Source organism: Pipistrellus kuhlii, unplaced genomic scaffold (genome assembly GCF_014108245.1).
Source record: "Pipistrellus kuhlii isolate mPipKuh1 unplaced genomic scaffold, mPipKuh1.p scaffold_m20_p_1, whole genome shotgun sequence".
In the NCBI taxonomy this organism is placed as follows: domain Eukaryota; kingdom Metazoa; phylum Chordata; class Mammalia; order Chiroptera; family Vespertilionidae; genus Pipistrellus; species Pipistrellus kuhlii.
Genome location: NW_023425404.1, coordinates 80,474,150 through 80,500,193, shown reverse-complemented (window position 1 = coordinate 80,500,193; position 26,044 = coordinate 80,474,150). Strand labels below are relative to the sequence as shown.

General features: G+C 40.2%; 1 pseudogene; it reads right to left on the bottom strand.

Moving 5' to 3' along the window:
- Positions 1-6,751: 6,751 nt before the first annotated feature.
- Positions 6,752-24,549, bottom strand: LOC118716299 (annotated as a pseudogene).
- Positions 24,550-26,044: the final 1,495 nt, after the last annotated feature.

Below are 26,044 nucleotides of genomic sequence, written 5' to 3'. Positions count from 1 at the left end.
TCTCTCTTAAGTGTTGCTTGGTTCTTCTCCGGTTTTCTGTGAGTTAACAATCATATCCCGTGAGTTAACACTATTTACTATTTGAAGGTCAAACCGAGGATAAGAGGGCCCAAGTTACTCACCATGTGGCAGAGATGGGGCTTTAACTGAGGTAGGCTGTACCTTCAACCAACATGCAGGAGGCAGGCCCTGGGGAGTGGGCGCCTCAGGTAAGACTGGGACAAACTCCAGATTTCTCATTCCTGGCTGGTCCTTTTCCTGATACATGGTGCTGAAGGCACTTTATAGTTTGGATTATTAACTTTAAGCATTCAATTTCATGCAGCTGGGAGTGATTAGTGTGGAAACGCTTGCACTCAGCACACCTCGCCAAGTGGAGCAGCACTAGCTCTCTCCTCTCTCTGTCTCCTCTTGAAGCACCTCAGCCCTGGCTGCCCCATAGAGGCTCAGGGTGGTTTTAGATAAAAGCTGAGGCCACTGTAGAGGAAATAAACAAGGAAGGGTTCCTAGGGGATGAGACCAGGAACAAGTACTTTCTAAAAGCTCCCAGGTGAGTCCCATGCCATGAGGGCTGGAAACCACTCACTCAAGCATGAAGGTTTGTGTTCTGAGGCTCCTGGATGGAAAGCCTTCTTTAGCAGGCCCCCTTTAAGTCTCCTGCTTAGGGTTCCAGGCCCTGGCTGCACATTAGAATCAATTGGAGAGTTAAAAAAAAATACTACCCATATCAGGGCGCCACCTTCAGGGAACTCGAGTTAACACAAGTGAGCCAGGGCATCAGCATGTTAAAGCCTACCAATGGTGCTTCTGTGCAGCGTAGGGTGAGAGCCACTGGCCTGGTGCTGTCCCTAAGCCCTCCCATGGGACCCAGCGCTCTCCTCTGCCTCCTCCTCTTCAAAGGTGGGTCACTTGAGCAGTGTTCAAAGGGCCTCCCAGCCCCCTCCCCCCCACCCCAATGGAGGACCCTGTATTGTTCTTTGCTGCGGGCCCAGAGGAGCTCCGAAGTCCACAGAAAGATCCAAATTCATTAAAGATTCTCATTTTATCAGCAATCTCCTTACTGTCTGCACAGAACGCTCCATTGTGTGAGTTTTTCCTCTCTCTCTCTTTTTTTTTTTCGGTTTTAATTCGAAGTTCCCGGCAGTCACTAAAATGTCTCAGCGGCAGAAGCTGGCTCTGATAATAGATTGTCGGCAGACTTGAAAACTGCAACTTCTAAACAATTTCCTAAAATCTCCCTTTTCTATGGTTTGTCTTTTGCTCCTGCTGTCAGGTTTTAGGACTGCGGATTTGCACAGTGCACTTTGCTGGCTTCCACCAAGCCTCCCTCCCCCCTCCAGCCCCAACAAATTAACGCAGTGCCACTGAGAGACTATGGCTACCTCTCTCTGGCCTCTCTGCCATCACAGCCTGGCAGCTTCAAAGCTCTCGCCATCCAGTTTCCGAATTCTCCTGAGCCCGCGTGGCCGGACTCCACCGCACAGGTCAAAAGTGCAGCCTGGGCGCTGAAGGCAGGAGCCGGGTGGGCAGTGACCAGAGACTCACACCGCACAGGGCTTCTCTCCCCCGCCCCCGGCCCCCACTGCCCCCCTCTCCTCCTCCTCCTCCTCCTCCTCCTCCTCCTCCTCCTCCTCCTAAATCCAATCCTTCCTTGGAAAGATAAGGCTTCTTCTCAGTTCCCGCATCCCCTTCCTCTGCTTCCCATTTCCTTCTGTCCCAGACTAAGGCGGCCCTTTGTGAAGGGGGAGGGGGAGGGGGCTTTGCACAAATATTTAATCTTTCCAACCTGCCCTCTGCACCGCCTGTCAGTTCCCGGGTTGAAACCGCTCTGTTTGCTTTAGCTGGTAACAGGATACTGTTTTAGAAAGCGATGCAGAAGTCAGATTACTTATGAATCTGGCCTTTATTTTGCATGAATGCTTTTCAAGGCAACTGCAGATTTATTTTTTCTTCCTCACCAAGAATTATATTGCCAGTGGGGGCATGGTAGCAAGCATGAAGGGGGGGTGGAGGGTGGAAGGGGAGGGGGAAGGGGCTAGTCTCCAGACTGCTTTAACTTTTTACCCCGTAGCTTGGAAATCTCAGCAGCAGGCACCTAGTAAAACAAACTTAGTCACAGTTCCATTCTCAGTTTCTTTCCGACAAGATCTTCCCCTTTCTTTTTCGAAAATGTGATCATTTCACATAAAATGTATGTCATCCTATTGAAGTGCCTGCAGTACCTGTTTGAAGTCACAAGGTAAACAAACCAGAGAAAGACAATGTGGAAATAGAATGATAGTGACCGATTTTTAAACCAGATTTGTGCCATGTGCTTTGGACATTGATGCTATTCCTTACCACAACTGGGTATGGTAGATAATGTCAGTCCCACTTTACAGCATGGTACCACATGGTATGGCAATTTCAGGACAGTACCAACTTCAATGTCACACCAAATGGCAGACGATATATCCTAATTGTTTACAAAATGTGGCCCAATAGCATATTTTTTGTCTGAATTCAAGTCATCTATAAACAGTGAAGGAGTCCATGGAAAGGTGAGCCCCATTAAAACCAAGGATTTAGGGCTTCTGGTAAAGTTTGGAGGAGAATAAGCAGTAAGGAAAAAAAATAGCGCCCTTTGGAAATATTGGCTCAGAGTTCCAGATTTTAAAATGCTACTAGTTATTCCTAAAATGAAATAATAAGGAAAAGAAGAAGTGAATTATGGGAGAGTATAGTTAACTATTATGCTGTTCTTATGTATGGTGGTTTTAAAAATATTAATTTGGGGAAATCTCATAGCACACTAAGTGAAAAGAGCAGTTATAAAATTAAAATTATAATACCAACTTTATACAAAATAGAAAAGACTGGTTGAAAAAATAAAAGTAGTAGTTATCGTTGAGTGCTGAGAATACTTTTTTATAGTTTTGAAAAGTATTTTCCATATGTTACATAATGAATATGTATTTTTATTATAATCAGAGCCCTACTGATAAGGTTATGAAAACAAAGGAAAGGAAAATGCCACTGCTCAGTACTCAGTGTTTTATTTGGGTTGTACATCAGTAAGGAGGCCCTGGTGGCAAAAATTGTTCAAGCCATGGCCTCATGTAAGAAAATATATTCTTTGTCTTTTTTCTCCTTTTCCCTCTCCTGCAAGACTGTGCTCATTAGCGTCTGACCTTCTGTTCCCTGCCTTTATGCTCTTACAGAAGGATCAACTTAAACAGATGTGCTTGCCCTATCTGCAATTTAGAAAGTTTGTGACTCTTTCCCATTCTCCTGCACCGGGGAACTAACTGGCTGTGAGAGAGAAGGTAACTGAGGAGCAGAGGCAGTCACCTATCCCAGTCACAGTGCTGTGTAGCTGTCTTGATCCCCAAAGGAAGCCTGTGTGGCCCTTCTGCCCCTGTTAGGGTTCCCCCTGAATCCTAAGCTCTCCCAGGCAACAGTTCCTTTGCAAGCTGATTGTGTGACTTTCCATCCCCTGACATCATTGCACCTACAGAACTGCTGGCAGCTTGAAGCTCCATGCAATGGCTGTCCTGAATGACGGTGGCATCCATAGCACTCCCTCTGTCTGGGCGCTGCAGAGGAAATGTGAGACTGGAAAATAACTCAGAACGAATGGGCTTCTAATGACCATTTGGTCTAAGTTGGAAGAAATAATTTTCACATTTAAAAATTTTAAGTTAAAAACTAAATTTTTCTGTGGGAAAAAGTTTCCAGTTTTAAAAATCTAGAGCATGTCCCATACATTTTGGGAGAACAGAGGAAATGTTTCTAGTTCTCCTAAAGGAATCTTCATTTCTTTTAATTCACCTTGAAGAGATTAAAACTTTGGTGAAAGTATTTCCTACCCTTTTCCCTTGGATCTTTCAAGGACCAGCTAGAGTTTGTGTTATATCTCAGGTGCTAAAGGAAATAGGTGAAGAACACAGATGAGAAAGAGCTCCAGCACCTCCTCTCCCTAAAGAAACCAGGGCACTGTTCTTTCACAGAGTACTGAAGATTCCTATGGGGGTGGGGGGCAATGTCCCCCTGACTCCCCACTGTGGCACTGTGGGTTTTGGGAGAGTCACCCTTTCTGTCTCTTGGTGTCTTCTGTATAAGATGATTATCTATCTATATTAACAAAAGTTTAGGTGGTGTCTCAGCCTCACATCATCACAAGATAGCCACCCCCATGTTGTCACAAAATGGCTGCACCCATGTTGTCACAGATGGCCACGACAAGATCGTCAGGAGGGGAGGGCAGTTGGGGGCCATCAGGCCAGCAGAGGAGCAGTTAGGGGGTGATCAGGCATCCAGGCAGGTGAGTGGTTAGAAGCCAGCAGTCCCAGATTGTGAGAGGGGTTCCATATTGGAGAGGATGCAGGCTGGGCTGAGGGACATCCCCCAATGCCCAGGACATGAATTTTTGTGCACCAGGGATTGTGGAAGATAGAGAAGTAAAAGACATGGCTAGGCCTCAAAGACGTTACAGACCAGGTGGGATCACGACTTCATTACATAAGACCCAGCCAATCATTAGGAAAGACCATAGAGAAAAAAGAGGAGGCTATAGGAGCAGAGAGCCTTCATGTGGGCTCAGTAGGGCTTGAGTAGGCTATAGGGAAATGGCACAATCTCCCAAGTTTGGGAATACTAGGAGCAAAGACACCCAAAGTGAAGTAGTTTATTGGATTCAGGAGGCATCAAGAAAAATGGTGGACCCGACAGAAAGTGTTGAGGAATAACAGGGACCAGACTAAGAAGCTGGGGGAGAAGGTCCTCAGAGTCAGACTGAGCTGAGTCCCCAAAGGAAGAATGTACCCACATAAACAGATCTCTACATTCTAATATCCAAGTGTCTGCACAATGTATTTGGTAAGTGGTTGATAATGTGTTTGTAAGGAGAACTGAAAATCTATTTCCAATGTTTTAAGAACAAAAAGGGAATATAAACCTTAGTTGTTATTTTAATATACTTGGTTAAATAAAGATAACTCAGAAATCAGAGTAAGATTTTCCTCTTGAATTTCTGAGTGCATTAATTGTGGTAAATTATCTGGGAAAATGCATTTTTATCCTAATTATTATTTATGGAAATACTAACTCAATACAACATTTGAAGAGAGAAAGCATGAGTAGGATTGCATGCTTAGAAACTTTATGAGTTTTGCAAAAAGACAGATCAATCAAATTGTAGGGCCAGCCAAGTTCCTTTCACCTTGAATTTCAAAGTACTCCTTTTTGGAACTGGTTTTTGTTTTATTTTAAATTATTTAAAATTTTCAATTAAAGTTGACAGTATTATAGAAGTTTCAGATGTATATTCCAGTGATTAGACATTATATAATTTACTAAGTGGTCATCCCCATACATACCATATGAATCAGGAAGTCTGATACCATATGAATCAGGTAGTCTGGCTAAGAATTGGGACTACAGGTCAGATGAAAAATAGGACAATAATAATGAAAATGCATATTTATGGACTTCTATAAGTACAGATTATTGATTTGTTGTACTTTAATAAATTCTACATTTTCCAAATTTCCTTCAGCCATGTTATAGATTCATTTTTCAAATCCTACATGAGTTTCAAAAGCATTTTCCCCACGGTTTGCAGTGCCTATTAAATTGTCACAAGATTGTTTGTTTAGACCTATATGAAATGTTTATATTCTTTTGGCAAGTAGCAGTTCAGATTTTTTAAAGTCTGTGCCTGTGAGTGAAGCCAGTGGAATCAAAATGAGCCAACAGTATAAAATGCAGGCAGTTGCCAACAACAGAGTATTCACAGGTTATTTAGGTTCTACCACAAAGCCCATTAGTCTGATCAGTGGGGACTTTATTCTATTGGAAAACTTATTTCTAGGCATAACCATCTCTCCAACAAATCTTAATTTGGTATATTTGAGGTCAGATTGCATTCAACCCGAACACACTACTTTAACCTAAAGGCACACAAGGCCCCCTCAACTGCATTTGCCCCAGCAGGACAGAGAATGGACAAGAGAAAACTCAGCTAGAGCTTAGTTATTCTGCGAGGGGCCAGTAGAGGGGCCATCCTGCATTGAGCAGAGAATGCTGGGAATATCTCTTTGGGATCTGAACTCTCCAGTCCACTTGTTCCATGTATTAGAACATCTTTTAGCTAGTCAGGCCAGTCTCCTGACCAAACTAATAAAATCTGCAGGTCTAAGTTTGGAAAGAATTTTTTTCTTGAAGATGTAAGTATGGTTTTTAAATTTGATAGGTTAATTTAAATGGATGTTGTAATACATGGAGAACTCTTTGAACATTGAAAGTAAGAGCTACAATTGCATCTATTTGATCCCATTAGAAGGTCCACCAGGACTGCTCAGAGGAAACAGAATCATTCTCTTTGACAATGCTAAACTGGAAGGAGCTCGTGTCAGATGGCCCAAGAGAAGAATGACCTTATGTTCTGGACACAGGCCAGAAAATGAGCTTACACTTCAGAGCCATGGGAACCTTTCAGTAAAGAGACGTTCGTTCTATCTGGGGCTAGAACATTTTGCAGGTGACTTTTCGTGTCTTAAAATTGTGTTTTTATGATATCATTGAAATAGAATGAGGGTAAAGTCAAGACATTTGAATGGCAATAGTTATTTCCTTAAAAATGTAGCTTAATATTCCTTCTCCAACTCTGAGAAGGAATTTTGGGAGAAAGAGGACAAGATGACAGGAGCATCTTGACGTTCATTACAAACTCTCGGGAGTCATTGCACAGTACTCTCGGTCCAGTTCCAGCTCATGAAACCTCTCAACCTTTTCCCCACTCAGACAGGCCCCTGCCCTCACAGTATTCCTTCCAGCCTTGCCTAAGGCGGAGGGGGAAGCAGAAACAACAAAAAGAAGCCTGACAATGCAAATATCCTTAGGTTCAAAAACTACATATAATTAATGCAAATAACTCACAGTGTCCAGGACTTAGTTTTATTTGATTCTGAGATCCAAGGACTTTATCCTTTTGTCTTGTCTTTAAGACTTTGTCCTCTCCAGTTTTCTCCCAGTCATTATTGGCCTCAGCAACAAGGAAACAATTTTTATAAAGATGAGTCCTTTAGTTAAACACCCACATCTTTGAAAAATTGGGTTTCCCAATAGATTAGCTGCGTTCTCTATGCAAGATGATGGTGAGCGCCACTAACACTGTTCCATGCACAGTACTGGGGAGCTGTGTTACCCACTTACCATGTAACTGACATGATCATTTTCTTCTCACTGTTGCTGTTCTCTCTCCCCAGAAAATGCTGCTGTAGCCCTCCAAACCTTATTCAAATTTAGAAAAAACTCAAGCTTTTTTCCTTTGGTATACTGATTTCACCCTTTCCATTATTTGGAATGTGAAAAGCCATTGCAATTTATCATAACTCAGTACCATCTCTCCTGCCCATATGAATGCTTTCCACTTGTATTCACTGCATACCCACATACTGATGGAAAAGGGTATAGACAAGTCACATTAACACCACGGCTGGACCACTCTGCAGGGACGAGTTTGTCAACATCTGCTGCAGCCACGATGAATTGACACAGTGCAGGTTTTGCCCATGTCAGCCTCAGTCTCCCGAAGGAAGTTTCTTACCAATAATTCATCTCTTCTGTCTCTTTACCAATTTTCTTGGCACAGATAATCACATCTGTCAGGTCTTCAGTGAGCAAGGCTCTAAGAGAGAGAGAAGAGGTATATGATTAGCTAAGACTTTGTTATTTGAGGTTTTCTTCACTTTTCTCACTGCAATTTTGGAATAGGAGTTTTGGAAGAACTTTGAGCTATATTCTTATTTTTTGTGAGCTTCTTCACAAATCAAAGAATTTCTTTGTTTCCAGATTATCCATATCTTGGATTACTTGAAGTTCCAGAGGAATGGATCGGTCCTAGTGGGGTTTACAAAATGTGTTTAGAGAAGACATAATAGCAGAATGGTTCTTATGTCCTAAAGAGATAAACTAGATAGGATGATACAATGTTTTCTCTACTAAGGTTAATCCTATATAATCAAAGGGTAATATGCAAATCGACTGAACCGCTGAACAACCGGCTACTGTGGTCCGCACTAACCACCAGGAGGCAGATGCTTAATGCAGGAGCTGCCTCCTGGTGGTCGGTACTCCCGAAGCCAGGCTCATGGCTGGTGAGTGCAGTGGCAGTGGTAGGAGCCTCTCCCACCTCCATGGCAGCACTAAGGATGTCTGACTGGCAGCTTAGGCAGGGAGTGGGCCTAAGCCATCAGTTGGACACCCCCCAAGAGCTCTAGGACTGCAAGAGGGCTCAGGCCAGGCTGAGGGATCTGCCCTGAGTGCACAAATTTTATGCACCAGGCCTATAGTTTGACATTTAAGATCTCTTGCTATGTAAGTAAAAACTTTGTCTATTGTAACTTTCCAGTTTGTGCATTAAAATATATTCAAGGCAGACATTTTAAGGTTTATGTCAAATCTTTGCCTTTATTATTTTTCTGTGGCTTTCAGACATAATAATTATTTCAATTGCAAATGTATTAATATCAGCTTTTTTTTCTGCTTGCCCATAAGTGGCATCAAAGTCCTTCTCAGTACAACATGACAAAAAAGGCAAATAAACATACAAGTCCAATATCACTTCTGCTGCAGATTGGGTTCTCCAGGAGCAGACCCTAGATGGGTTTGGGGTACATGGTATTTATCAGGGATTCACACATATGAAAGCAATGGGACTGAAGTGGGATTGGGCAGATGGAAATGTCCACCTCTGATACAGGCCATTCAGAGCCTCAGACAATAATGCTAGGAGCTTGGTGGTACATATTGCCCATCAGTGTTGCCCACATCAGCCCAAATGGCTAGGCTTATACCCCTGCCTCACTCAGTCACTTGTTGTGGGCTGCCCCAGAGGGCGCTAAATCAGACCCTGAAGGAAATACCAGGTAGACTGTCTACAAACACATAAATGCAGCTGAGGCCATCATCTCTTCATAAGCATTCCACCTCCACACCCATTGCAGCCACCCATCAAAGACATAAAAATCCACACCATTTAATATAATTTGTATTTGTTAATTTATTTTTTAAAGAATTGAGTAATGCTTGATGTTTACAAAGGTGAATGAGAAAGGCACTTGAGTTTTTGCTGGTGAGAGTGTAGTGGGTTCAATTTTTGAGGAAAATAGTTCCAGAGCCCTAAAGTAGTTCTTAACCTTTCACTCTTTCTGCACCTCTCCCAAGGAAATAGTCATGAATCCTGACAAAAATTTATTTACAAAGTGGTTGACTGTTGTTTTATTTACAAGAGAAAATTTATTTCCAAAGAGAAAAAATATAATCCTATAGAATAAAAGCCCAATATGTAAATCCACCAAACAGCAGAACAACTGGTCACTATGATGCACAATGACCACCAGAGGGCAGATGCTCAATGCAGGAGCTTCCCCTAGTCCAGGGGTCGGCAACCTTTAAGACATAAAGAGCCACTTGGACCCGTTTCCGAAGGAAAAAAAAAAAAAAAACCTGGGAGCCGCAAAACCATTGCGACATTTAAAACAAATATAACACTGCATATATTGTTTCTTACTTTAATGCTATATACCAGATCATGCAGTTAGCTGTCAATCTGAAGAAAAAAATGACTTTTTCACTTAACAATGTAAAATATATTTTTGCAAATTAATAGCTAATTAAAATATTTAATTTACCTGGTTAATGGGATTTTTGCTCCTGAACCTCAGTGCACAGTGTCTGCACATCAGGGCTGTAAGATGTTACCTTCATTTTCACACAGGCTTGCAAGTTGTCATCTGTGAGGCATGACCGATGTTTGTTTTTAATATAGTTCATGTTAACCTGCTCACATACATATGTGGAGCCAAAGATCGACAGGACTCCAAATGCATACTTTTTCATGTTTATATTAGTGTTGGGGATGGCATTCCATGTTTTGAATACAAGTTTGTCCTGTTTGGAAAAGTTTTCAATATCACTCCATTTATGATTCTGAGCCAGAATGGCCTTCTGACAGGCAACATCCTCAAGAGTAGCGAGCGGTCAAGCATTTGAACTTGGACACCCATATATCTTTGTCGGCTATATCGGCCAGTTCCATCTCAAGATCAGGTTGACTTACACCTGCAAATGCAGTCATATTCAATAGGGATGGATCGATCTCCAGGGGAGTGACAGGAAAGGATAATATGGGTTTTTCCTCTCTGAACTCACAGAATCATTTCCCAAACGAACTTTGCATTGTGGTGATTGCAGACTTCAAATATTCCAAATTTATCGTATCATGACTTTGTTTGAACTCTCTCAAAGAGGGAAAGTGAGACAGTGTACCTCTCTGTAAATCTTTGACAAACACTGTCAACTTGTGCTTGAATGCCAAAACCTCCTCCAGCATGTGCAGGGCTGTGCCTCCTTTCCCCTGAAGGGTTGTATTTAGTGTGTTTAGATGTGCTGTCATGTCTACCATAAAATGTAATTTTTCCAGCCACTCTGGTTGTTCCAGCTCAGCAAAGGTGAGCTCTTTGCTGGACAGGAAAGTTTTTACTTCTTCCAAACATACGACAAAGCGTTTTAGCACCTCACCTCTGAACAGCCACTGGACCTTGTTGTGGAGCAGGAGGTCAGAATATATGCTTCCCACTCACTGTACAGGCCCGACTCCCAGTGACAGTCACACTGCAAGCCCTCTCTTTCTCTTTCTCCAGTCCTCTCTGTCCTCTCTGTCTTCTTCTTTTTCCTTCTTCCTTTTTTCTCTTTATTGCTTTATTATTATTATTATTTTTCAGTGTCCCCTCTGTCAGTACCTCTCTTTCCCTTCATGCTGTGATGTGAGGGAGGAGGCTGGGCCAGGACAGGGACACTGTGGTTGCCTAGCGACGCTAAGTCACCGGCAACCTGCCACACAGAGCACCGGGAGCGCAGGAGGCGGTGGAGGTAAGTGATACAGCTCCCCGCCCCGCCCCGCCCCTGCTATTGGCCCTGCTGTTGGGAGCCGCAGCAATGCTTCAAAAGAGCCGCATGCGGCTCTGGAGCCGCAGGTTGCCGACACCTGCCCTAGTCCATAGGCCCCAGCCAAGGCAGGTGCCAGCAGGGGACCACAATCACCCTGCCAGTTGTCCCACAGAAGGAGCTGACAGTGAGGAGCTGAGCAGTGGCAGTGAGGGGTGGGGCCGGCAATTGGTTGGTATCAGGATGGCTGAGGTGGGTGCCAGCAGGGGCCTTCCAATTGCCCCATAGATCAGCCCTGATTGCTGGCCAGGCCTAGGGACCCTACCTATGCACAATTTTGTGCACCAGGCCTCTAGTTGCCTCATAATTATGGATAGTCACACAAATAATTCCTTCATATAATACAATAAGGATCCATTTTAATCATACTTTATGTCTGTCTATCTATCTATCTATCTATCTATCTATCTATCTATCTATCTATCTGAAAGTCTAAGCAACCATTACGACCAGTCAACCATGCTGACCACCAGGAGGCAGACGCTCAATGCAAAAGCTGCCCCCCTGGTGGTTAGTGTGCTCCCACAGTGGGAGCACCACTCAGCCAGAAGCCAGGCTCACAGCTGGCGAGCTCAGCTGTGGCAGCAGGAGCCTCTTCTGCCGCCAAAGCAGTGCTACTGAGCAGTGGCGGGAGGCACAACGGGGGCTGGGATGAGCAGCAGCAGAGCTCTGCTCAGCCCTGACTGGAAATCCTCCTGGGCCGCCTGCTGTTTTGGCACTTGTTATACCCCCCAAGGGATTCTGGATTGTGAGAGGGCACAAGCCAGGTTGAGGGACCCCACCAATGCACGAATCCATGCACTGGACATCTATTTATTTGATAATATTGGAAATACTTCGAATACAAATTTTAGTTAGCAATATTGTAAATATTTCTGTTTAAAACTAAGCTATCCCATATGGTAGCCATTAGCTGGCTACATGTGACTATTTAAATCTAAATAATTGAAAATTTCAGTTCCTCAGTTGCTTTCACTACATTTCAGATGCTTTATAGCATCTTTATTGTGGCTTGTAATTCTTGTATTAGATAACACATATAGATAATATTTTTGTCATCTCAGAAAGTTCTAGATGATGGCATTGGTATAGAGGAAAAACAAACCTCAGAAACTCACCAATATTTTAGGAAAAATTAGCTCTGAGCCATGTGATCACTAATGCTTGTAAATCATCACTGTATATTTTTAAGCCTTTTAAAATAGAGATATATTATTTCTATTATGAGAAAAAATAACCAAAGAGAATACTATAGGCTTATATGTTATGTTTCAATAGAGTATTATAATACCATATTATTATTTTTTTTAACTTAGTTGAAAATGAAATTTTCCTTTGGGTATGGTATGCTGACTTAGTTACTAATTATGTAGCTTTCTCAGATAGGCTTAGCTAAGATAAAGATGATAGATTTCTTTTAAGCAAAGTCATTCTTAATGTAGCTTATTTTTTTAATTTAAAACAAAATCTATTTAAAACAAAAACCGGTTTGGCTCAGTGAAAAGAGTGTCAGCCTGTGGGTTTGATTCTGGTCAAGGGCATGTACCTTGGTTGTGGGCATATCGCCAGTAGGGGATGTGCAAGAGGCAACTGACCGATGACTCTCTCATCAATATTTCTAACTCTCTCTCTCTCTCTCCCTTCCTCTCTGTAAAAAAATCAATAAAATATATTTTTAAAAAAACCAACCTGCATTACCACCATTTGTCCACCAAACAGATCTGAAATATCATGGCTGACATGTACACATAAGAAACCATTTGACATTGAAATTGGGACTCAAAAGAACTGTTGGCCCAGAAAGGAACTCACTACAGACTGATTCATTTGCCTCTCAGCATAACCATTATTGCTTGTTGCAGTTTAGGTTCTTACAAGGGTATTTCTTGGATCACATGATCTCACACATCTAGAGGAAATAATGAACAACATAAACTGATGAACAAAAACAGATCCAGAGAAAGAGAAGCAGCAATCAGACTCTCAAACCTCAGAGGGAAAGTAGGGGAGAGTGGGGGTAAGGGGAAGAGATCAACCAAAGGACTTGTGTGCATGTATGTGGGCCTAGCCAGTGGCCATGGACAACAGGGGGGTGGGGGCATATGTATGGAGGGGGTTGGGATGGGAATGGGGGGATAAGGACAATTATGTGAGACCATAATCAATAAAATAAATAAATTAATTAAAAAAATAAAATAAAATAAAAAACAAGAATAAACAAAGAAAAGAAACAAACAAAATCTACTGAGGAGAAAATTAACAAAATCTGATCTATGAATGATAACAAATTGAGGTAAATATGCAAATTTACTAGCATTTGGTATACAGTGAAAAATAAACATTTGTTAGGTTATAAAAGTTTTTGCCTTATTTCTAGAGAGATAAGTATTTAAAATAATAATAGCTATTACTAATAGCTAATCTTTATAAAACTTCCTGTATGTCAGGCACACAGTAAGTCTCTCCATGCATTTTCTCTCTTAGTCTTCAAAACAACCATATGGATGGCACCATTATTATCCCTATAAACTGAGGTCACACATCCACTAATCAGTCTGCACTTAAACCTAGGGCTTAAAATCTATTATCAGCTATTTCCTTCCAATAGGGCTACTTAAGCAAAGATTCTACTTATGGAACATTATATGCATGAAGTTGATAATAAAATATAAATGCTTTAATAATTTTAAAGTAATTTTATTTATTTATTATGAGATTATCTAAACTTAAGTGTCTGGTACCTGTTACTTAGAAACACTGTGCTTGCTAAGTGCTGAGATACTGTGGTTTGTGTTTGGAAATGATTGGGGCCTATTTCCTAGGAGAGTGGGTTCAATGGGGCCTCAACTGGAGAAGAAGCAAACAGTATCACACCCCAGGCATATCCACAGAGCCAGGCTAGCATTCAGGTTAAGGCAGTTTGCTTGGCTGGAGACGCTGTGTGACCATGATTGGGAGGACTAGGATCCATAGGCCCAGGTTGGGGAGCCCAGGTAAGTTGTTTGTCAGCCTTTTGTTTTGTTACAGCATTTGGTTGAGCAATTGAGATGCCAGTTAGACACAACTTGGAATTTGCTTAAGGTAATACGTTAAGGGTGGCAGGGCTGAGATGTGAAAACACAATGAAGTGGCCACAGAGGGGCAGCAGAGGGGCAGGAATGAATTAAGATAGCAAGTATTTATATGGATCCATGCCAAGAATTGCTTCTGCTCAATTTACTTTAAGTAGACAATTCTGTTCAGTCAAACATGTATAAGGAAAAGGTTATTATGTTGAATGGCAAAGCATTATTCAATTGAATAGTTTATTCTTCCACATCCAACATCAGAAAATAGCAACAATCTGTACAAACAGAACTACTATTTTCAGTGGTTAGTTCTGCTTTAAGTCTGTCTCTCCCCGGCATCCCAACTCAAATATCACTACCATGCCCACAGTTTACATATCTTTCCATTCTATGAAGTGACAAAGGCAAGTCATATACCAGGCTGATGAGAAACAGATTAAAATAAGTTGACTATATTAGATATGAGAGGCAATAATCACCTGTTTCTTCTTCCTTTTTTATTTTTTACTTTTACACAACTCTTATTTTAAAGAGGTCTATGATGTTGGAGAAAAATAAAGACTCATATGTATGTATATATAAACAAATATTCTGTCCAAATAGTTTGGAGAAGGTTGGCAGGAATTTTAAGAATTCAAGTTGCTAAGGAAGTGAGGAGATTCTATAGCTTTGAAGATGGACATGAGGTGCTTGTATACAGTACATATATAAAATGTCATGTACCTTGTAAACATACCCTAATGCTAATTTATTTTCAGGTTCCCATAACAAATATCCCTATTGTAATACATGGGACAGAATGACATTGTCTATAATTAAAGACTTTCTGACCTGAGGCTGAGGGAGGCCAGTCACTGGGGGGTGAGGGGGTTGGGGGGATAAATATAATATAAAATCAACATTTTGTTTCCTATTTTAAAGCCCACCCCTCCCCCCGCCAAAAAAAAAAAAAGCAAAAAAAAAAAAAAAAAAGCTATACTCCTTATAATGAGACTAGAGGTCTGGTGCATGAAATTCATGCATGCAGGGGGGCATGTGTCCCTCAGCCTGGCCTGCACCCTCTCATATCTGTGACCCTTAGGAGATGTCCATCTGCCAGATTAGGCCTGATCCCTGCAGGCAGGGAGAGATCCCTCTTGTAATCTAGGACCACTGGCTCCTAACCACTCACCTGCCTGCCTGCCTAATGCCCCCAACTTCCCTCCCCTGCCAGCCTGGTCACCCCCTACTGCTCTCCCCTGCCAATCTGGTTGCTCCAACTGCCCTCCCCTGCCAGCCTGGTCAATTCCAATTGCCCTCCCTGCCAGCCTGATCTCGCCCCTACCTCTACCTCTACCTTGGTCTCTACCACTATGGCTTTGCCCAGAAGGAAGCTGGACATCTGGATGATGGCTGGTTGACCCGGTCTAATTGGCATATTACCCTTTTATTAGTATAGATATATAGGATAGGATTGATTAAATGGGGGAGGGGATTTTTCAGCAGAAGGAGATACTTTTGGCAGACAAAAATATATAATCCCTATATTATCTGAACTGCTAGCCAGTCATATGCACTCTATTGCCAAACTGGACATTAAAAAAATTGAATCTTTGCCGGGACCAGTTTGGCTCAATGGATAGAGCGTCGGCTTGGGGACTGAAATGTCCCAGGTTCGATTCCGGTCAAGGGCATGTACCTTGGTTGTGGGCATACCCCCAGTAGGGGGTGTGCAAGAGGCAGCTGATCGATGACTCTCTCTCATTGATGTTTCTAACTCTCTATCTCTCTCCCTTCCTCTCTGTACAAAAAAAAAACAATAAAATATATTTTAAAAAAAATTGAACCACTTTCTTACACTTTATACCAAATAGCTGTGGCCCTTAAAACTCCTCCTCAGCCCCTACCTTAGGTTCTGTCTTCGCAGTTCACCCAGATTAGGTTCTGATTGGTCAGTTTCTATACGTCAGCATCAAAAGCTCCGCCTCCTAAGCAGCCATTGGCTCTTCTGGAAAATCCAGAATGGCCCCTCTGACAGCTATTTCTCTCCCTAGGCCTATCTCTGGTCCTGATATGCAGCATCTGCAGCAGCTGGGGATCAGGCTCTGCTTCTCTTACTGCACCCGACTCACCCCGTTCACCTGCCTGCCACTCCGCCCAGCTGCTGGGCACCAGCCTTGCTCTGATAGGAGCCTGTGGGCTGCTGGGGAGGCACCAAGAGGTGCTCCATTCACTTCCTGGGGATTGTTTGTTTGGTTATTTTGGCCTTTTATTATATAGATAACATATATTAATCTTTCTTCACCTCTTAACACAAACCATTCAACATTTTAATTTCTATAATCTAAGATTGTCTGGCAGATATACATTTGCCCCAGACTTTCTTCATTGGAACTAAATTGAACAATATTAAATTATTACTATACTAGAGGCCCAGTGCATGAAAATTCGTGCACTGGGGAGCATCCCTTAGCCCGGCCTGCACCCTCTCACAGTCTAGGAGTCCTCAGGAGGTGTCTCAAGCCACAGTCTGGCCTCCCTCTGCAGGAGGTGACTGGACTGGTGATCAGGGAATGGCACTGCCCTCACCACCCTGCCGCTATGCTGCCACTGTCAGAGTGATTAGGGGATGGTGTTGCTCCTATCGCCCCCCTGCTGCCACCGTCTGACCTCCCTCTGCAGAAGGCAATCAGATGGGCCAACCAGGGGATGGTGCTGGCTCCCCCGATCACCCTTTCATTGCTGCTGGAAGCTGACCCCCTATCATCATTCACCGTTCCCTCCCTCTACCCGCTGGCCTGGCACCGCCTGCTCACCAGCTCTGTCCCCCACTAGTCATTCCACCATTTGGTCAATTTGCATATTATACTTTTATTATATAGGATTAAACTGCATGTAAAGTCAAGCATAGCCATGATGGGATAACAGATTTTCTCCCACTATAAACAACTAGGAAACTAGGCAAACTATCTGAGAACATAATTTTCAGATATTACACAACAGTCATAGAGATGTAAAGTTCAGCCTAGGAAATATAGTCAGCAATATTGTAATTACTAAGTGTGATGTCAGATGGGTACTAGGTTTATGGGGGATCACTTTGTAAGTTATATAAATGTCTAAGCATTATGTTGTACATGTAAAACTGATATAATAATGTATGTAATTGCTCTGACCAAGGGTTTACTATTTGGCTCACTGGATAGAGCATCAGCCTGCAGACTGAATGGTCCCAGGTTCGATTCCCACCAAGGGCATGTACCTTGGTTGCAGCCACATCCCCAGTAGGAGGTGTGCAGGAGGCAGCTGATCGATATTTCTCTCTTATTGATATTTCTAACTTTCTATCCCTTTCCCTTCCTCTCTGTAAAAAAGCAATAATTTTAAAAAATAAAAATAATGTATGTAATTGAAAAAAATAATTTTACTGTCATTTTTTTTATTTAAAATTTTTATTGTTGATACTATTGCAGATGTTCTCCATTTTTCTCCCCTTTGCCAACAGCCTCCTAATCCCCTTTGGCCCTACCTACACTACTGTCTGGGTCCATGATATATATAATCTTTAGTCCTTTCACCTTCTTTTATCCAGTTGCCCCATCTTGTTTCCCCTCTGACATTTGTCTGTTCTATGCATCCATGCCTCAAATTTGATTTTGTTCATTAATTTATTTTGTTCATTGGATTCCACATATTAGTGAGATCATATGGTATTTTTCTTTCTCTGACTGGCTTATTTTGATTAGCATATTAATTTCTAGGTCCATCCATGCTATCACAATGGGGAAGAGATCCTTCTTTTTTATAGCCCATGCAATATTCCATTGTGTAGATGTACCATGCTTTTTTATCTACTCATCTACTGATGGGCACGTGGGCTGTTTCCAGATCTTGGTTATTTTAACAAATGCTGCTATGAACATAGGAGTGTGTATATCTTTCTAATTGGTATTTCAGGATTCTTAGGATGTATACCAGAAGTGGGATCACTGGGTCAAAAGGCAGTTCCACTTTTAATTATTTGAGGAAGCACTACTGTTTTCCCAGAGGCCGCACTAGTCTGCATTCTCACCAATAATAAACCAAAAGGGTTCCCTTTTCTCCACATCTTCACCAGCACTTGTTATTTGTTTGTTTGTTTGTTTACTTATTTATAATAGCCATTCTGACAGGTGTGAGGTGATACTTCATTGTAGTTTTAATTTTCATCTTCCTGATAATTAGTGACCTTGTACATTTTGTACCTAAGAATAAACTTAATCAAGGAGGCAAAAGGACTGTACTTAGAAAATTGTATGATATTGAAGAAAGAAATAGAGGAAGATGCAAACAAGTGGAAGCATATAGCATATTCGTGAATTGGAAAAGTTAATATCATTAAAATGTTCACACTACCTAATGCAATCTATAGATTGAGTTCAATTCCTGGAAATACCAGTGGCATATTTCACAGATCTAAAACAAATATTCCAAAAATTTATATGGAACAACAACAACAAAAAAAAAGACCCTGAATAGCCTCAGCAATCTTGAGAAAGAATGAAGTTGAAGGGGTCACAATAATGGCATAAGAACAGGCATATATATCAGTGGAACAGGATAGAGAGCCCAGAAATCAACCCACACCTTTATGGTCAATTAATATTTGACAAGAAGAAAGACTATACAAGGGAGTGAAAATAGTCTCCACTAAGTCATATTTTTTTTCTTCTTATTTCTTATATTTTTCATTTTCTCTAAAATGCATATTTACTTTAATGGTGGATATAGCTCAATAATCATTATTTTTTAAGCTTTTAAAACATATGTTGGGGAAAATTTAGAAAATCTTTTGAGATTATAAGAAAGTAATACTTTTTTATGGCTGGAGAGATATTTCACTGTATATATGTACCACTTCTTTATTCACTCACCTATTTAATACTCACTTAATATTTTTTAATATTAAAAATTAATATTTCAAGAAAAAGTATTTTAAATATAATAGTGTTACATGCAATCAACATTAATATTTCAAGAAAGATTATTTGAAATATAGTATTATATGCAATGAACATTAATATTTCAAAAAAATATTTTAAATATAATAATATCCAAACTGTGCTAACACAATATAATATCACACAAGTTGTAGGAAATATTAAAAATCTGCAAAAAACAGGATTACTTCTATTATATTCTAAAATATTTCTTCCCTCTGGCTCTATTTTTCTTCATCAGTTTATGTTGTTCATTATCACCAAAACCAGTTTGGCTCAGTGGATAGAGCGTTGGCCTGCGGACTGAAAGGTCCCAGGTTCGATTCCGGTCAAGGGCATGTACATTGGTTGCGGGCATATCCCCAGTAGGGGGTGTGCAAGAGGCAGCTGATCGATGATTCTCTCTCATCGATGTTTCTAACTCTCTATCTCTCTCTCTTCCTCTCTTTAAAAAAAAAATCAATAAAATATATTAAAAAAAATATGTGTTCATTATCTTACACAAATGATTGAGATCATGTGATATTTTTCCCACCCACCAACTTGCCCCCACCTTTCTCTGAGGTTCCTCAGTCTGTTTCATGCTTCCATGACTCTGGACCTATTTTGTTTACAGTTTATTTTTTTCATTAGACTCCACATCTGCATGAGATTATATGATACTTGTCTTTCTCTGACTGACTGCTTATTTTGCTTAGCATAATACTCTCCAGGTCCATCCATGCTGTTGCAAATGATAAGAATTCCTTCTTTTTCACAGCAACATAGTACTCCATTGTATAGATGTACCACAGTTTTCTAATCCACTCATCTGCTGATGGGAACTTAGGCAGTTTCCAAATCTTAGCTATTGTAAATTGAGCTGCTTTGAACATAAGGATGCATACATTCTTTCTGATTGGTATTTTTTGTTTGTTTGTTTGTTTGTTTGTTTGTTTGTTTTTTAGGATATATTCCTATAAGTAGGATCACTGGGTCAAATGGAAGTTTCATTTTTAAGTTTTTGAGGAAACTCCATACTGTTTTTCATAATGGCTTCACCAATCCACCAGGGTTCTCTTTCTCCACATTCTGCCCAGCACTTGTTATTTGTTGATTTATTGATGGTAGCCATTCTGACAGGTCTAAAGTGACACCTCATTGCCATTTTAATTTGCATCTCTCTGATGATCAGTGACTTTGAGCATTTTTTCATATATCTCTTGGATATCTGTATGTCCATTTTGGACAAATGTCTATTTAAGTCCTTTGCCCATTTTTAGATTGTATTGTTTGTCTTCCTTTTCTTAAGTTGTATGAGTTCTTTATATATTTTGGATATTAATACTTTATCAGGTATATCACAGGCAAATATGTTCTCCCATGCAGTGGGCTTTCTTGTTATTTTGTTGATGGTTTCTTTTGCTGTGCAGAAGCTTTTTATTTTGATGTAATCCATTTGTTTATTTTCCTTAGTTTCCTTTGCCCTAGGAGATGTATCCACAAACATATTGCTATAAGAGACATCTGAGATTTCTTCCTGCCTATGGTTTCTTCTAGGATTTTTATGGTTTCATGTCCAATTTTCCCAACATCATTTATTGATAAGATTGTCTTAACTGCACTGTAAGCTCTTCCTCCTTTGTCAAATATTAATTGAGCATAATGTCTTGGGTGGATTTCTGGGGCCTCTGTTCTGTTCCATTAATATACACTGATTATTATGATCTCTGAAGTCATAATAATCTGGTCTCTCTCTCTCTCTCTCTCTCTCTCTCTCTCTCTCTCTCTCCATATATATATATAATGCTGGCTGGACCCTACCTATGTATGAATTCATGCACCGGGCCTCTAATATATATATATATATATATGGCCTGGCAAGGGGGAGGGGACATGGCAGTTGGCCAGCCTGCCTGCTGGTTGAACTCCTGGTCGAGGTGATAACTTGCATATTAGCCTTTTGTTATATAGGATATACACTGAGTGGCCAGATTATTATGCATTCAGAGATCATAATAATCTGGCCATTCAGTGTATATGTCTGTTCTTATGCCAGTACCAGGTTGCAGGCTGTTTTAATTACAGTGGTTTTGTATCTAGTATAACTTGATACCTGGTATTGCAATCCCTTTAACTTCATTCTTCTTGATTGTTGAGGTACCCTTTTTCCATTTTAACAAGCCAGCAAATAGTGGGTAGAGTATTAATTTTTAGAAATAAAAAGGAAGGAGAGGTAGAGGGAGGGAGAGAGAAAAATTGATGTAACCTAACCAGGATCAAACGTACAATGTGTATTTATGCTCCAGTTGGGAATTGAACCAGTGACCCTTTGGTGCACCCATCAATGCTCAACCAATTGAGCCACAGTGACCAGAGCAAGTACCTCGTATTTTGAATATCTCCTCCTCCTCCTGTTGTCATTTAGTCTTTCTAACCAGATCTAAAAAAAAAATTAAAAAAAATTCTCCCTTTTTTAAGAAGTTGACTTTAGATTGGGCTCACCAAGATAAACTAGGATAACCTCTCCCTCTCTAGGTTAGTACCTTTAGTGACATTTGCAAATCCCCTTTGCCAATGTAAAATATCTGCACAGGTTTCCAGGATTTTATGAATGAATGTTTTGGGAGGTTGTTATGGGACCTACTATGGGAGGTAATACACATGTTCAATCACCAGGTTTAACAGAAACACTCCTTTGGCAAACTCTGAGGGAATGCTAATGAGATTGACCAGGATAGGGAGGGGTTTAAAATTCATACCTGCAGGAAGGTGAAGATAATGAATATTTTAGTTCAGAATATATGAAATTAAAGCTAAGAGATACCTATTAATCATTTTCAAATATTTAATAAGTTCCTGTGTATTAAATAGAGAAAATTTGTTTTGAATAAATCCAGAAGGAAAAATCTAGGATTATTGGAAGAAAACTATAAGGGCTGATAAATGATTGGGTGATCTACCTTTGGAAGTTGTGAGCATTCTCTATTAATGTAGAACTAAGAACAATCTACTAGATAAGTTAACATGTTCAATCATTTATACATTCAAACATATGTATGGATTATTTTGTAAGTGTCAAAGAAAATGTAAAAGTTTATTTTTTGCGCCTAAAGAATTTGCCATAGAATCTTTTATGATTCTTTGCTTTCATCCTTGCTCCCAATTCCCTCCCCCCTCCCTTCATTTATTTAATGAATATCTATTGAGCTCCAGCAATGGCCAGATACCATTCTAAGCATTGAGAATACATCAATGATCAAACCAGATAAAACTCCTATATACCTTAACTTTCATTCCAAGAAAGGTCCACCTAGAGGGGAATGTAAAAAAGACAATAATTTACTGAGCTCTGTCCTTCTGCTATTGAATATCTCTTGTATCAGTTCCTTCTCCACGCCCCCATCCATGACCATTGTCAGGTGTTTGAATCTCTCATTGCAACTATGGCAGTGGCACTTTAACGGTACCTTCTTGTTTCACACTCTTGTATATTAATCTTTCTGGATCAGTGATTCATTAACTAACTGCTATTGATTTCCTATTGCAGGCAGAAATCAATACATGCTCCTTAGCCTAGCTTCCAAGGTTCTTTCTGGTCAGATAGTAATCAACCTTTCCAACCTGCCCTGTTATTTGTTTTCATGGTCCCCTTTTTCAGCTAGGAAAAGTATCTCACATCTCCCTATTTATGCCCATACATCCCCATATGCACCCCTTTGCTTTTGTTGTTTCCCTTACCTGGAATGACTCCTCTCTGTCTGAATATCCAAACCATATCTATCTTACAAGTCTTAGATCTACAAAACTTTCCATAATTTTTTAAATAACACCTCTTTTCTCTGAAACCCACAACACTCAATTCACACCTGTTTATGGTGATGCATGTAACTTCCAGAATGCCAGATTCTGGGTCTGATGCACTTTGCTGCCCTTAATTTTGTGCATGCCTATATTTCTTAAATCATTAAAGTAGAATATTTGGAAGTAAATTCTAGCTTTATTTCTACTGTTTAAGAAATGTTATGTAAAGTATATTTATTTGTCTCATTCTGTACAAAGAGTCATAAACTGCATCATTTCAGTGAATCACTTTTAGAAATTAATTGGCAAACAACTTTCTCCTTCTTATTGAAGATATTTAATATCTCTATGCATGAAAGGTAATAAGGTGACTTGTCTGTCCCACTTTTTTGGACAATTAGGCCACAGGTACAGTTTCACCTTGAGGAACTGTTGAATAATTTATTGACTAGTATAAACCTACCTGTACATCTGAACTTCAAATTTTAAAGCTGAAAATGAGTGGATATTCCATTAGCAATCATCATGTATTTGTTTCTGAGGATGCAAATTAAAACTGTACCTGAACAGGCAACATGACAGTAATTCTTCTCTTGTATCTGCATGTGTAACTGTCTCTGTGAAAAATGCTGTAGTCATACATCAAAATAAAAAATACCTGATGACAGCAAAAAAAAAAAAAAAATGCTGTAGTCAATGTTTCCATCCTTTAGGACATCCTAAGCAATGGTGTTGTAGTGGCTGTCATAATATGCCATGTTGATCCCTAGAGTGGAAAAGTTAGAAATGCTGGAAAAAGAAATGGATTGTTTCCTCTAACCCTGTTCTTAGGGGTGAGTTCCTTTATATATGCTACAACAATGCTCTGCTCCCAACAAATCTTGGGGAGGGTCAGGGCAGGGAGCACAATCATGAGGCATATAATGGGTGGGTATAAGACACCTGAACTCCACACCTAGTCAGTGGCCAAGTTTGGACTAGACTAAGACAGGTCCACCCCCACAATGCCTACAAAGGTGGCATTGCTTTCCCTTTCTCTTGCTAGTGTCTCTTGCTAGTGTCATAAGTACAGGACTCCAGAAGTTGGGGCATAAGAAACTGGGGGAAAGCAGAGAGGTCCCAGAGAGGAGCAGCTGGTGAGAACATGTGAGCACCTAGTGGCCATCCCTAGTGGTGCAGAGTATGGAAAAGCTGGGAAGAATTAACTAAAATGTATGTAGGTGGGGCCTTTGACATCTCGAGGGAGAGGTCAAGGGTAGAAAGATAATAGGAAGGGATAAATTTTACAGTTTTCAAAACTAACACCCTTGCAATTGTCCAATCCAGGCCTTGAAAGTATTTTTAAATATGTTTTCATTGATTTGAGAGAGAGAGAGAGAGAGAGAGAGAGAGAGAGAGAGAGAGAGAAGCATTGATTGACTGCCTCCTGCATGCCCCTTACTGGAGATCAAGCCCACGACCCAGGTATATGCCCTGACCAGGAATGGAACTGGGGATCTCTCATTGCATGGGCTGATGCTCAACCAATTGAGCCACACTGTCCAGGGCTGAAAATATTTTTGCCAGTTTACAACTAATGTAGACTTTGGCTCAGTAACTGAGAGAACATATTTGCCAATGACACATCTGATGCAAAATTTATAAAGAACTTATAAAACTCAACACCAAAAAACAGACAAACCAATTAAAAATGGGAAAAGGACCTGAATAAACACTTCTCCAAACAGCATGTATAGCTGGCCAATAGACATATGAAAAGATGCTCAACATCACTAATCATCAGAGAAATGAAAATTAAGGCCACAATGAGATACTACCTCATAACTGCCAGAATGACTATCATCAATAAATCAACAAACAACAAGTGTTGACATGGTGTGGAGAAAAGGGAAGCCTCTTGGGCTGTTGGTGGGAATGCAGATTGGTATAGCCACTGTGGAAAGTAGTATGGAGTTATCAGTAGTTCAAAAAATTAAAAATAGAACTGCCTTATTATGACCCAGTGATCCTACTTATAGGAATATATTTGAAGAAACCTGAAAAGAATATATGCACCCTTCTGTTCATTGCTGAATTATTTACAATACCCAAGATTTGGGAGCAGCCCAAGTGCCCATCAGTAGATGAGTGGATAAAAAAACTATGGTATATTTATACAGTGGAATGCTACTTGGCTGTAAAAAAAAGAGACAGAAGTCTTACTTTTGCAACAGCATGGATGGACTGGAGAATATTAGGCTAAGTGAAATAAGCCAGTCAGACAAAGACAATTACCATATGATTTCACTTAAGTGTGGAATCTAATGAAAAAAATAAATTAAAGGGGCAAAATAGAAACATTCGCAGATATAGACAATAGATTGACAGCTGTCAGATGGGAGAGAGTAGGAGGATTGGGTAAAAAAGGTAAAGAAATTAAGCAAAAGAGTAACACACCATATAGACAGACAACAGTATGGAGATTACCAGGGGGAAAGCAGAGTTGGGGGAGGGTGGGGAGAATAAAGTGAGGATAAATGGTGAAGGAAGGAAACTTGACTTTGGGTAGTGAACACATGATACAATATACAGATGTTGTATTATAGAATTGTACATCTGAAACCTATATAATTTTATTAATCAATAGCATCCCAATAAATTCAACTAAAATAAATAAATAAAAAATTTAAAAACATTTTTAAAAGGCTAAAAAAAAAGAAATATTACATTTATACAAAAATGAGGTATCCAGCCCTAACCAGTATAGCTCAGTGGATAGAGCGTCAGCCTGCAGACTGAAAGGTCCCGGGTTCTATCCTGATCAAGGGCATGTACTTTAGTTGTGGGCACATCCCCAGTAGGAGGTATGTAGGAGGCAGCTGATTGATGTTTCTCTTTCATCGATGTTTCTAGATCTTTATCCCTTTCCCTTCCTCTCTATGAAAAATCAATAAAATATATTTTTTTAAAAATGAGGTATCCAATGTCTATAGCAACTTGATTCATAATCATTAAAAACTAGAGGCAACTAGATATCTTTTAACAAGAGAATGTATAAACAAAACTGTGGTATATCCATTCAATGGAATACTACTCAACAATAAAACAAATAAGCTATTGATTTCCACAACATAGATGAATTTCAAATGCATATTGCTAAGAAAATAAAGCAACCCAAAATATTACATATTATAATATTCCATTTATATGATGTTATGAAAAAAGCAAAATTATAGGATGGAAACAGATCAGTGATTGTCAGAGGCT